The sequence below is a fragment of the Vulpes vulpes genome, chromosome 4, assembly GCF_048418805.1.
Source record: "Vulpes vulpes isolate BD-2025 chromosome 4, VulVul3, whole genome shotgun sequence".
In the NCBI taxonomy this organism is placed as follows: Eukaryota; Metazoa; Chordata; class Mammalia; order Carnivora; family Canidae; genus Vulpes; species Vulpes vulpes.
Genome location: NC_132783.1, coordinates 2,930,476 through 2,943,299, shown reverse-complemented (window position 1 = coordinate 2,943,299; position 12,824 = coordinate 2,930,476). Strand labels below are relative to the sequence as shown.

The 12,824-nt window shown below is 45.6% G+C and overlaps 1 long non-coding RNA gene across 1 annotated transcript; it reads left to right on the top strand.

Moving 5' to 3' along the window:
• Positions 1 to 3,803: 3,803 nt before the first annotated feature.
• On the top strand, positions 3,804 to 11,621 carry LOC140598495 (uncharacterized). Its single transcript, XR_012000914.1, has 2 exons — positions 3,804 to 10,473; positions 11,079 to 11,621. It is a non-coding gene; the product is annotated as an uncharacterized lncRNA (long non-coding RNA).
• The last annotated feature ends 1,203 nt before the right edge of the window (positions 11,622 to 12,824 follow it).

Here is a 12,824-nt window from a genome sequence, read left to right as displayed (position 1 = left end):
GCTCCTGCTGGTTCATGCTAGCTAAACCTCACAGCTCTTTGAGATACAGTATCTATCTTTCCTTATCAAAACCAATATATCCTCAGCTGAATTATGCTGAAATTTAATCTTTGTTTCTGGTGTAGTAGCCAGAATAAAAGATGGAAGAGTTCCTGGGGGGTGGGGGGGGGGCACACCTGATTCCTTGCCGAGGAAAGAAGCCTCTGTATCTAGCTTTTACTCTGGCAGCACTGAGCATTAGGAGGGACCCGAGGAATCAAATTCTTAGGAATATCCACCAAGATGTCCCTGTCTCAGTTTTTAAGATCTCATGCTTTCCCGACCAGAGCCTTCATCCTACAACAGATCTGTCTGGGCTGAGCATTTAAACATCACTGAGGCTTTGCAATCCTAACTATCAGATTCTGTATTTGCTCCTCAATTGTGTCTGCTCTTCCACCGCATGAGATGAAAGCTTCTTTATAAACTACCAATAAGGCCCTGTGGCTACCACACTTCGCTTTTATCTGTATTTAACTGCACTCAGTTTCTTATTATTCCCCTGGAGGCCGCAGGTACAACTTAGTAGCAACCAGTAAATTCTGCCGTCCGTGTAGGCCACGTTCCCCCACATATCTTTCAAATATCTTAATCATTGCACAGGCAAGGGCATTCTCCTTCACCAGGATGTCTTCCCAGGCAACCACACATGAAATCTTCAATAACTGAGTTGCCACCTTCTGCCAGGGAGTATCTATGTCCCACATACCACCACCCAGGAGGAGGCCCTCCTGGCCAGCCACATTGCAAGCAACTCAGTTGCAAAACCCATCTTAACAACAGCTTACTCAGACCACTCCTGGTGTCTCCTCTGTCTTTCAAGCAGCGGACACCCACATAGGATTCGATATGGAACGGACTTGTTGGAGTAAACATTTATAAAGAATAAAAGGGGAACAGTAAGCAAGAAGAGTCTTTAGACTCAATGCAGTTCTGACATCCACGAAAGAAGACAGGGAAGGAAGTGCTGAATAGGAAGAGCTATTGACCCCAGTAGGGGTTCTAAGTAAATCTTGGCCAGGTCAATGGGAAGGTCCTGAGCCAGGGTTGCTCATTAGACAATTCTGCATTTAGGAGGAATGGACTGGTTTAGTAACCCCATTATTCTCTGTCATCGATTGGGAGCAGCCTAGAAATCCAGTGGATCCCAAGGTGCAGGAGCTAGAGGCCATCAATCAGCTAGGGCTTCCACGGCAGAACTGAATGATGTGCCTTCATGGCCACCATTATGGGACAACCATCCTCCTGTGGGCTTGATGAGGATGGCTACCAAGAGGAGAGCAAAGCACAGACAGCCTCTGGGCACTCTTCAAAAAGTAAGGAGAAGCTATCCATGCAAGTAGGGTGAGGGTTCCTGGGAACCAGCTCCTAACTTAGCTTTCCCCATTCAATCATAACTTTCTACTCCTTTGGTCAAGTTGGGATGAAGTTAAAGACTCTTTAGGGTCCAAAATACTTAAAAACAGAGGCACCTGTAACTGGAATCTACAACGCACGCTGGCAGGTGTGGTAACTACCACGGCTTCCAAAACACCACGTACGGCTGAGGGAGGCAGTCTCAGACATACTGCACGTGTGTATTAGGCAAGGTCACACCACTTGGAATGCCCACCTCACTCCAACTTCCAGTGATTCTCTCCATTAATAAATAGGAGAATAAGGTGGCGTCCAGGGAAAGGTACTAAGGAGGGGGCGGTAACCTGCCCAAGCAGTTCTCACCTTACCTGCTATGGAAGCACTTGATGCCAACATGAAAACTAAGTGATTCACAAGCTAATACTGCTCTGGTGTGTGCATGAGCATAAAAGTTCCCTGCTTGCGTGAATGCAATTCTCCATTTAATTACCTAATTACCCAGCCCATTTCTAAGAAGGGCCCTGGGCCCTGGAGAGTTCATCTGGGTACACGATAATTGGCTGACCAACTGACTGAATTCTCCTGTTGAAAAACTTGGAGGAAATGAGTCCAAATTCTGACAGCAGGAAATTTTAGTGGCTGTGTTGTTTCTCGGGCTGGTGGAGATTATGTTAGGGGTCACCCTCATCACTAGACCCACCTCTGAGCACTGGGTTTGCAGTTCTAGTTTCATGGAATTTTGAGGTTGGAAGGCACCATACAAAGTCATCCCAGGCCAAACCCCATGACCTGAAATGTCAACAGTGTTGTCCTATAGATGTACAGAACTGGTGATGCCATCCATACCAACTCTGGTATCACATTTGCTTCCTTTTCTGCTGATCTGGACACAGCTAGTTAGTGGGCCATGTTCTGGCTCTTACAATTATTTGCTGTCCAAGGTTTTCGGTGTCCAAATGTCTGGGCCCTGTGACTTGAGAGCTTGCACACTGTGCACAAATGCAGTTATGATAATAAATCTGAAATCAAATTTAATACTAACTTCCCCCAGCCATCCCACACAGTCCCATCTCACCATGCAATCAGCTGGCATATGGCTTAGGAAATATCAGCCATACACCAGTAAAAACAAGGCACAGTTAGGAAGCATTTCGCTGTCAAGAAACCATGCAATTAATTTCAAAGTAAAAAATAATTGGATTATCTGTGCTATGGTTTTCTTCATTAGTGCAGATAATTGGAAGATTTTAGTAGTATATTTCCTTCCTTCTTGAAGAAAATGCTTATAATATAATGATGGGGATCCTTCCCCTTTAGGTTTCCACTGAGTGGGAGTTTGTAGGAGCCTATGTCTGGTACCTCTGACTGGCAGGTAAGGAATAAAATAGTAGGAAAAAGTAACCTTAGTGGCCGGGACCATGAAAAAAAAAAATCACTGAAGCCCTATCACCACCACCCCATGTGAACATGACATCTGCCACACGCTGCCACACTGGGGTTGAAGCCACACAGACTCATGCTCTCCAGAAGGAGTCAGTGGTCAGGGTTGGGCTGGCCAAGTGGGATCTGGCAATAGAGTAGCAGAATAAATCCAGGCAGGAAGGATCCTAAGGCCAAGGGCTGAGAGTCAGCACTAACAGCAGGGAGAGAAAGTTGAGCCCGAGATGAGAGGCGACACTGCTCAGGCCTCCGTGTTGCGCTGCCTGCTGGCTGGGCTTGGCGCAAAGTGTGGTCACAAGACCTTTTCCTACAAGGAAAAGCACCTGAAGAGCTTACCAAGATGCGGATTCCTGGGTCTCCAGCACAGACCTGTTTAACCAGTATCTCTGGGATCTGAGCCCAGGAATATGTATTAAAACAGGTTTCCTGGGTGATTCTTAGACAATGCACATTTCGGACTCACCACTCTGGGCACGTGGTACAAACCCCGGCACGGGAGCTCCACCTGCCTAGGTGTGAATCCCCATCCTACTGCGGCACGCTCATTACGGGGGGGCTCTTCACAGCCCCACCGGCATCAACATTCCCCAGGATCCAATCCAAAAGGGGTTTAATGAGCATGTTCTTTTTGAGAAACGCTTTCGGGAATCCCAAACCAGCAATGGGCAACCTCTCAAGGCAGAAAGGCTGAAAATCAGCCACAGTTTATTTTCTCAGAACTGGGAAGGGTGGAGTGGCTCTTCTCTTCTAGCTGGATGTGCTGAATTAGAACCATGCAAAGCAAATACAGTTCCCCCGGGGCCCTGTGCATGATTTATTTCCAGATTTAATGAATGGCCACGTGCCTGGGTTAGTGGAAAATAACCCGCAGACCGGCTCATCCCTGAAAAGCCTCCCTCCGCCGATGCCACTGAAGGACGCTGACCCATTTCCACATCCTAATCTCTCAGCAAAGCAGGTGACACGGCGGCTGACAAGGTGCTCGGGATGCCTGCTTTGCCTCTGAGAACACAGTTTCTCAACATCCTATGAAATGTCTATTGATCCGAGCGTGTAGCTGATGTCGACGCCGATTGTCTGCAGGGAGGCTGCTCAACATCACAAGGTCGTGATGCGGGGAGCAAACAACGGATAACTCACCAGCCTGGTGCACAGAGGACCGGGCGTTCTTCTCTTCCTTCTTGACAGTATCTTTCTGAGGCGCCGAGTGACTCTCCCTGTCACTGGCCTTGCTGGGGGATTTAGGCCTTACATTGGCTTGTATTTACCTGTTTCCCCCCTGGCTTAACTTTTCGGATTCCCGTCACAGCGAACACCTGCTTTGTATGCTCTGTCCCTGCTGCAGCCTCATCACACAAAAGGCTGATTTAACTCCTCGAGAGAAAGGCATGATTTCACAGGCCCTGGCACTCGCCGGAATCCTATTTCCTACCTGCGAGGAGCACCATCTCTCTACCGAAACCGTATTTATCAATGCTTAATTGATTTAATAGGCCCCGTCTTGCAGGTGTACTGTCGGGCTTCGTGGATTCACTCGTGCGTGAGGTTCCGGGGGCTACGCAGAGGGAATGAGGCCTGGTGGCTCCAGGAGCGCTGCTCTGAGTATCTGCTGCCACTGCCAACACGGCGACAGAGATGAACCCAGGGCAGCCAGCGGGAGGAGCGGGGAGGTCTGCAGGAGCACACAGGTAGCTCTATCCTTAGGGCCGCTCCTCTCCAACACTATGAGGTAGGCGGTTTTGTATTCCGAAGTATCACTCTCTCTTTTTTTTTTTTTTTTTTGCACACTTTGCCCCTTGATCCACTCATTCTCTCCTGCCCTCCCACAGCCCTGCTCCTTCCTCTCCATCCATCCCTCACCCCCCTTCTCCCTCCTTCTCTTATCTAGGCAACAGGCCTTGCTTGTGCTCTGCTGCCAGAAAAACAGAGGATCAACTGATGCACATTAAGGGCTAAACGACTAGTGAGGTTAACATCTCTCAATAGCATGTGTGTTTTAAGAGGACATTTCTAAATCCAAGGGGGGACAAACATAATGGTGGAAATTCACAATCGAGCACAGAAGGGAGAAAATGAGGCTGTCACTGTTTCTGAAATCACAACACTAGTTATATCTGTTTGCCTCTCCTTGAAAGTCCGTAGAAACCCGTTTCTTGGTTCACATGTGTAATAGGTATCAATTTCCTTGCACATATTTACGTGTGTCAGAAACATGTTTTGTTTCCCTTTTTCTTTTCTTTACAAGCCTCCATTCCTCTGGGCTTGCAGGAATTTAATTTCAATTAATCTGGCTTTTCCTCTTCCACTTTCCCCTGGATTGCATCTAAATTTTGGAGACTTCCACAGTGCCACGTATTGGAGGGGACATCTGGTCCTCAGGATCACTCACCATCCATGCTGGCCTCCCCCGAGGTGTCCACCTTGCCATCTGCTCTTCAGTTACTGGTTCACCAGGTGGCTGCTGACTCATCCCTTGTGCCTGACCATGAGACTCCTTCACATCCAGCTCTCTCTTGGCTACTTGCAGGACCTCTTGAGCATATGGGTGTTCACTGTTTTGCCATACAAAAAAAAACCCAGAAATCTCCAAGAGGCTGTGCAAAATCTTTCCCCATTTTTTTTTTACCAGTAAAATAATCCTACCAGTGCCCCACACCTTGTTGGGGCATGAGAACAGCATTATTTTGTGGGGTCATGCTGTTCCTAGGCTCTAGCTGGGAACCTGGAATGCAGGTCCCTTCCTTCTTGAGGCAAAACAAACCAAAGTGGGGAAAGATGAGATCTGTCCTTCCTCCCCAGTCCTGCACCAGGCTGAACCCTGGAAAGGGGGCAAAGGAATGTTTCTCAGGGACCTACCAGCCTCTAGTCCTTGGGGCTTTTTCCTACCTTCTTCCTCCCCATAGTTAATCAGTTATTTTTCTCTAATTTCCACTGGTATCATTTTCTTGAGGCCAAACATGCAAAATGACTAAAGATAGGGAAAGTCCAAGGAATGCAAGAAAAAGGAGGACAGACTGATTTTATTTTAAAATATTCATCAAATTGTAAAATACTGTGCTAGCCCCTATGAGAGATATACAGTATTATAAAGCATAGGCCTTGCCAGCAAGAAACTTATACACATAAATGTAATGCTAAATATGGACTCAGAAGTCACATGAATTTATGAGGAAAAAAGAAGTCAGTTCATAATTGCCCCCGCACTTTTCCTTTCTTTTTTTTTTTTTTTTCTCATTTTTCCCTTTCAAGGAATTAAAACTCCTCAGATGCCAGGGGGAATTTCTTAAAGTTAGAAGCTAAATAGAGTATTGACCAGACTCTATATCAACAAATATTCCTATAGCTTAAATCTGCGATTCAATTAGAAATATCAAAGTGTTACCATAGGATTTACTTACCCTGAGCGGTATTGGATACAAATGAATTCTAAGACTAAAGGATTTGAATACCACGCTTAGAATTACAATGTCATTTGCCTTCTTTAAGATCTATTAGTTGGGAGACTTTATTTCTATTATAAAAAATTTAGAGCAGCAGCCACTCATTTTTAGGGCTGGTGTGGAAGCAGATGGTCATATTAGCCAGGGTAAGTATAGCCAGCTGCTGTAACAACAATCTCTAGGTCTCCAGACCTTAGCACAGTGAAGGTGACTTTTCACTCCACAGTCCATTGGTCCCCAGAGTCATGTGGGGACCTAACCTCTGCCTTTATGCACGGCTCCCAAACCTACCCTGGGTGACACTGAGCCCACTAATGGGCAGGAGGGGGCATGCAGGATTGTGCAGGAGGTCTTTATTGGCCTGCCTTGGAGGTACTACATGTTACTTCCTCTTATTTGTCACTGGCTGAACTCATCACACGATTTAGGTTCCATCTAACTGAAGAAGGATGGGAAATGTCATCGAGCTGTGGGTCCAGGAGAAAAAGGCAACGGGGTTTGTGAGCCCATCATAGCTTCTCTGCCATATTTGTGAGCAAAACTCTGTGTCTGCAAAATGCTCCCTGGGACTAAAAGCCTTGTTAGCCAAGAGCCAGAACTGTTTCATATACAAAGAGAGCTGGAGTGTCAGGGAGGCATGATAGTTCTATCTGACCTCCCTCCCTCCCTTCCTCCTGCTCTGGCTTCCTCATCTCCACCCGCCTTCCTTGAGACAGTGGGTAGGCACATTAGAGCCTGCATCTGCACACTCGCTGCCACTGTACAGGTTTCTTCAGGAAGTAGAGGCAATAGCAGTCAGAAGTGGGCTTGTCTTCCAGGTGCTTGGCAGCGCCCTGCCCCAGCTCAGAAAGCACAGCACATGGATAATCAGCACTAATCAATGTCAGCCTCGTCACTGGATGTTGGCAGAGGCTCAGCATGGCACTGAAGAGAAAGCCTGGTAGCTATGCTGGGCATGGGGGTGGGGAAAGAATTAAGACCTACCTCGGAGCCTGGGTGGAGGACTGTCTGCGTGCCAGGAGGGCTCTGATGGAAGAGGTTTTGGTCTCTCCTGTGCTGTTAGCCAAGCCTGGGCCCTATAAAGCATTCGCCTTGTTGACTGAAAGGGAATCGTTCTGAGGCAGAAAAATGCCAACAGTGCTCCTGGGAATTGTGCTTTTGCTTTTTAGTGTCTAAGTGGCTTTAAGGAAATGGATTAACTTGGTATTTTCAAATGAGATATTCTTCACTTCCTGCCTTCAAATGCATCATGTATATAGGTGTGGCAGCCTTCTTCTGGAACAAGCCACCACCTCGGACAGAGGGCTGGCACCTCCTTAATGGCAGTGACATTTTTATCAATGGATCAAGCTTGAGGAGCCGGTTGGTTTAGGCAGCCATCTTCTTACATTACACACACCACAAAAAAACTGGGGCCTGAGGAAAGGACATCTGAGCCAAGCTTACCAAAAAAACAGTAAGGATACTTAGGTTATGGTCCAGGGAGAAGGGCCGTCATCACCCAGTAGAGGAACTGGGGATGGAGAATGAAGTCCTGGGTGAGGAGGATTACTGCATCTGATAAAGAATGTATAGTACACAGAACTCTGTTGTTCTTTCCTTTTTCCTTCTAGTAGGGTCTAAAACATAAGGTATTAAAATCTCCTTCCTAGGGCCTTTCAGCTAAAAGATAATCCATCTTCAGGGCACCTGGGTAGCTCAGTTGGTTGAGCTTCTAACTCCTGGTTTTGGCTCAAGTCCTGATGTCAGGATTGTGGGATCAGGTCACATCCAGCTCTACACTGGGCAGGGAGTCTGCTTAGGATTTTCTCCCTAATAATCCATCTTCATCTCCACAAAGTCAGCAGGGTTGGAGTATATGAAATTTGAGAGTATCTTCCCTCTGACATTTCTATACTGATAGGCTTCAAAGATATTCAATCCAACCAACTCTTCACTGCTACATACAATCTCATAACCCTTTTATTTCCCAGAGCAGGTCAAGCTCAAAATCATAGCTTTCCTCAGAGACGGCAGTTGTGCTGGATGTTGGCTCCAGAGAGATTCATTCTGAGTACCTCCCAGAACTCTGTCACCAACACCGTTTCCTGTCAGAGTGAGGTCAGGATCCTCAGAATTTTCTTCTGGAAAGATCTTTGCCCTATTCTGTCCAGCTCTGAAAATCAAATGAGATCCTGGGCCTCAGTGGTGAGGTTACAAACAGTTACAGTGGAGCTCTGGTAATATAGGTACATGTTTTCTCATATACTGTCAACCTGCCATGGAACCACATAATCATTTTTCTCTCGAGGATCTGTGTTTCCAAAAAAAAGCCTAATTGCAAAAGACGTACACGAAATAAGCTTTTGATTTCTAAAGCAATTGTTTGGATCAGCTAAGTTTTTTCAGATTATAAAACTCTGAGATAAGGTCATCGCATGTCCTGACCACAGAAGGTCAAGGAAGTCTTTGTCATTTCTTTTTTTTTTCCCCATTTTTTCATGCCCTCATCAATGATTTATTGTTGAACAGTACTATGGACCAGGAGATAAATCACACAGGAAAGAAGAATCTTGTTGCCGAAAGGTATTGAGGAAACACAGTGCTTTGAGATTGTTTTTAAATAATTGGAGGAATTAAGAGAATAATCAGGAATTATCAATTTGAATTCTGGCATGGGCACTGAACCAATGTAAGACTGCGTGGAGTTGGTTGACTATCCAAGTGTTTTCATTTTCCCATTCATATGTAAAAGCCTTAGGTAAAATGCACTAAAAATAAGCCAGATACTATTTCTAGTCCTGAAGTCATCCTGAACAGTATCTCCAGAATGGATATCGTCCTCAATGAAAATCAGGTGATTTGCTAAGATTAGAAGGGGAAATAAATCAGCTAAGTAATGCTTATGTCATTCACAAGAAACCAAAGTGAACATCAAGAGACGTTATGAAGGTAGGTGTTCCCATCCACATATAGCACTGGGAGCGGGTACTGCAGGTAGACTGTAGATGCAGTTACCCAGTTGAATATTTAAATACGTCCTTATTTGACTGTGCAATCACACAGCCAAATATATTCAAGGGTGGTTTCCTTTATAAGAAAAAAAAAGACTAAATGAAATGCTCAAAGATGACATTAGCTCAATTTTATGTTTGAAAACTTAATTGCACCCAAGTGAGAAAATACAAAATTAAAGTTCTCACTGCAACAATTGAGCCTTACAGCACCTCGTAACAAGAAGAGATTTTGCCACACATGTTGGAACTCAATGTGATGTGTGTACTGAAACCTAGACTGGAAAACTGCCTGCAAACCCATTACTGCCCCTCTCCTAGAGCTTGAAGGGTAAGCCGTCTTTTGAGGTTATACAGAGGTTTTATCTTGAGAGTTACACCTAGGATTTGCACCGTGGATTGCACTATCTATTGAATGTCCTACTGGATAGGAACTCATATAAGTTTAGGTAAAAACAATTTTGTCTTTCTGTTCCCTCTATACTGTGTCTACCAAGACACCCCTATGAATTAAAAAAATGAGACAAAGGCAATGTGAATGTTGGAAGTGAAACCTCAGGCCCTGTGGTCCTGCTTTATTATTAGAGCACATGAGTGACTAGAGAAGCCACTAACTGTGGTGACCTTCAACCCTTTTCATTGCTTCTGGTTTAAATTCTGATACGTGTCTCTCCTTTGGAGACTTCTGGAGGCTTAGAAATACCTGATGTCGCTTCTTCACACCCAAACTAGCCCAGAAGAGCCTAGGTTCCTGTCTTCTTTCTGCGGTATTATCTCCTGAGTTCCTGAGGTCAACTGGAGCTGTGGGAAATTGTTTACTGTCTTTCTGAAATGCCTTCTAGAATCCAGGAAAGAAGAAATGAGCTGTCTACTGAAATAGAGTCTGGAGACCTTTTGCCTAGAATTCCCCTGATGTGACTTAATCCCTTCCCACTGTTGTACACTTTAGGAGCACAGGCAATAAAGAAAGCAAGCATTGCCTGTGTCACTACCAAGGCCTGCTTGTCAATCTGTTCTTCAATCTAATTTTTTAAAAGATTTTATTTATTTACTTGACAGAGAAAGCGAGCAAGCACCGCAGAGGGAGAGGGAGAAGCAGGCTCCCTGCTCAGCCAGATTCACGTGACCTGAGCCGAAGGCAGAGCTTAACTGACTGAGCCACAGACACCTCTGTTCTTCAATCATTTATCCAACAAACTGTAACTGTGAGTCTATCATAGTGCTAGTCTCTAGGACATTCAAAGATGATTAAGGTATTGTCCATACTCTAAAGGGGCTCACACTAGTTTGAGAGATGATGTTTGTACACATTCATATTCATAAAAAATCAGCTAGAAAGCGATGAGTGCTATGCGAGAAACCCAAGTACCAGGAGGATTCAGATTTGAGAGGAGGCCTCAAGAAAGGAGTGGCGGTTGAGCTGGCCCTTGAAAGGGAAGAGTATGGCTCCCTGGCATGGGGAGCCACAAGAGGCTGGTGCCACTGATAGGATGTCAGTAGATAAAGAGAAAAGACAGGGATTTGGGGGGTGGTTGTGGTGGGTGTGTGCTAAGGGCTGAGGCAGCAGGTAGGAGGTACAGGAGAGTAATGCCACTGGTTCTGGACATGTTGAGTTTGAAATTGCAGTTGGAGATCCTAGTGGAGCGTTCCAGCAGGCAAAAAGAGCAGTCCTGAGAAAGTTTAAACTTGGGATCATGTCTGCACAAAGAGGCCTGTTGAGATATTGGATGTTGCTTAGGAACTGGAGCTAAGCCCTACAGCGAAGCAATTAACACTCAGCAACAGATACTAATGTCTTCGTTACTTGCAGGCAGGCCATATACCAAGACACGGAGAAATTCAGCGTTTTAGAAATCTGGGGAGACTCTTTCCTGGATTAGAGAAGTAAGGCCAGTCTCTGGTGAGTGGATCCTAGTGGAGCATTTTGGTATACTGAGCCCCATGAGTACATGATTATAAGCTCATCTGTCCCTTTAAAAAAAAAAAAAAAGCTGCACTTTGCTCCTCATCCAGAACTGCTTGAGGTTGATGTCATGAGCACCCCTGTTTGCTTCTTGCTGTCTAGTGGGCCCCATCTTCTCAGAATGATGTAGATGCGTGTTCTAGCCTTTCTGTGATTTGTCTACTGCTGTACTATTATAAGCATTATCGATCACACAATCCATTAGGGCACCATTCACCATAAATAATTTATCCCTTCAGGCATGAGCTCTTCTCTGCCACAGATGCCATCAGCAAGAATTCCCTTCAGGAGTTTGGGCTGGGTGGGGAGGGGGGGCGGGGAATAACTGCATTGCAAATGTAGTTTAAACACGCAAGGCCCAGGGAGAAATAAAAATAATGACTGAGCAAACCTTGTGCCTGGAGACTGGATTCTTTTTTTTTTTAATATTTTATTTTATTTTTTTAATTTTTTTTTATTTATTTATGATAGTCACAGAGAGAGAGAGAGAGAGAGGCAGAGACACAGGCAGAGGGAGAACAGGCTCCATGCACCAGGAGCCCGATGTGGGATTCGATCCCAGGTCTCCAGCATCGCGCCCTGGGCCAAAGGCAGGCGCCAAACCGCCGCGCCACCCAGGGATCCCCTGGAGACTGGATTCTACTGGGGATGGTCTGTCAAAGAGAGAACAGATCTGAAGTTTTCCAAGACCAGCACTGCACCCACAAAAAGCAAAAAAGCATGCTGTCCTGACACATAGATATAAGGCTATCTTCCCAGCTGAGGGAATTTGTTTAGGCAGCACATCAATATTTGTTGAACACACCAGAGCAATGCTAAATGTTATAATTGCCAGGGACTGGCGAGGCTGAGGGAGGCGTAGACACAGGCAGTAGAAGAAACAGTAGACATGGTCTTGTAACTGCATAGACTGGAAAATTCTATCAGTCAAATAGGAAAACGTGTGTAATTAAAACTACAAGATTTCTGACAAAAACAAAAGAGTGCAAGAGCATTAGAGCTCAGAGTGCATCTATAACTCGTGGAAGGACCGTCACAGTAACCGAGGGCTCGGGCCTCAGGCTTTAGGCAGGGTTGCAAAGGAGGAAGAGCCATATAGACAGAGAAGCGAGGAAGAGAGAGGTACTTCTAGCAGAGGGGGACGGATGTGCAAAAGCGTGTGGTTGGGAGCTCAGGAATCGTGGATGCCAACCAACAGATCTCAGCTGGGGCAGAGAATCCGTGGTGTAAAATCTGAGAGTAACAAGTCAGGAGCGCGGAAGGAGGCTGCTAGGTTGTGGTTTTCCCACACGACACTAGAGTCGGAGGGGCCCTTGGTAGGGTAGACAAGACCTGGGGAAATTTTTTCACCCTTTTTCCCTTTGAGCCCTTCTGTTTTGAGCTGTCTAGGACTTCCCAGCTACTGTAGGTCTTGTAGGAAAAAAGATCATTAAGCTTATTTATAATATGTTTATACATTTACCCTCTGAATTAGTCAGAGTCAAGACAAGAAAACCAGAGCCCAAGTCAGGTAGTTCATGAAAGGGAATCGACAGGGGAACTCGCCACAAATAGGTTGGAAGAAGTGAAGAGCTAACAGGAGCTGGTGAGGCC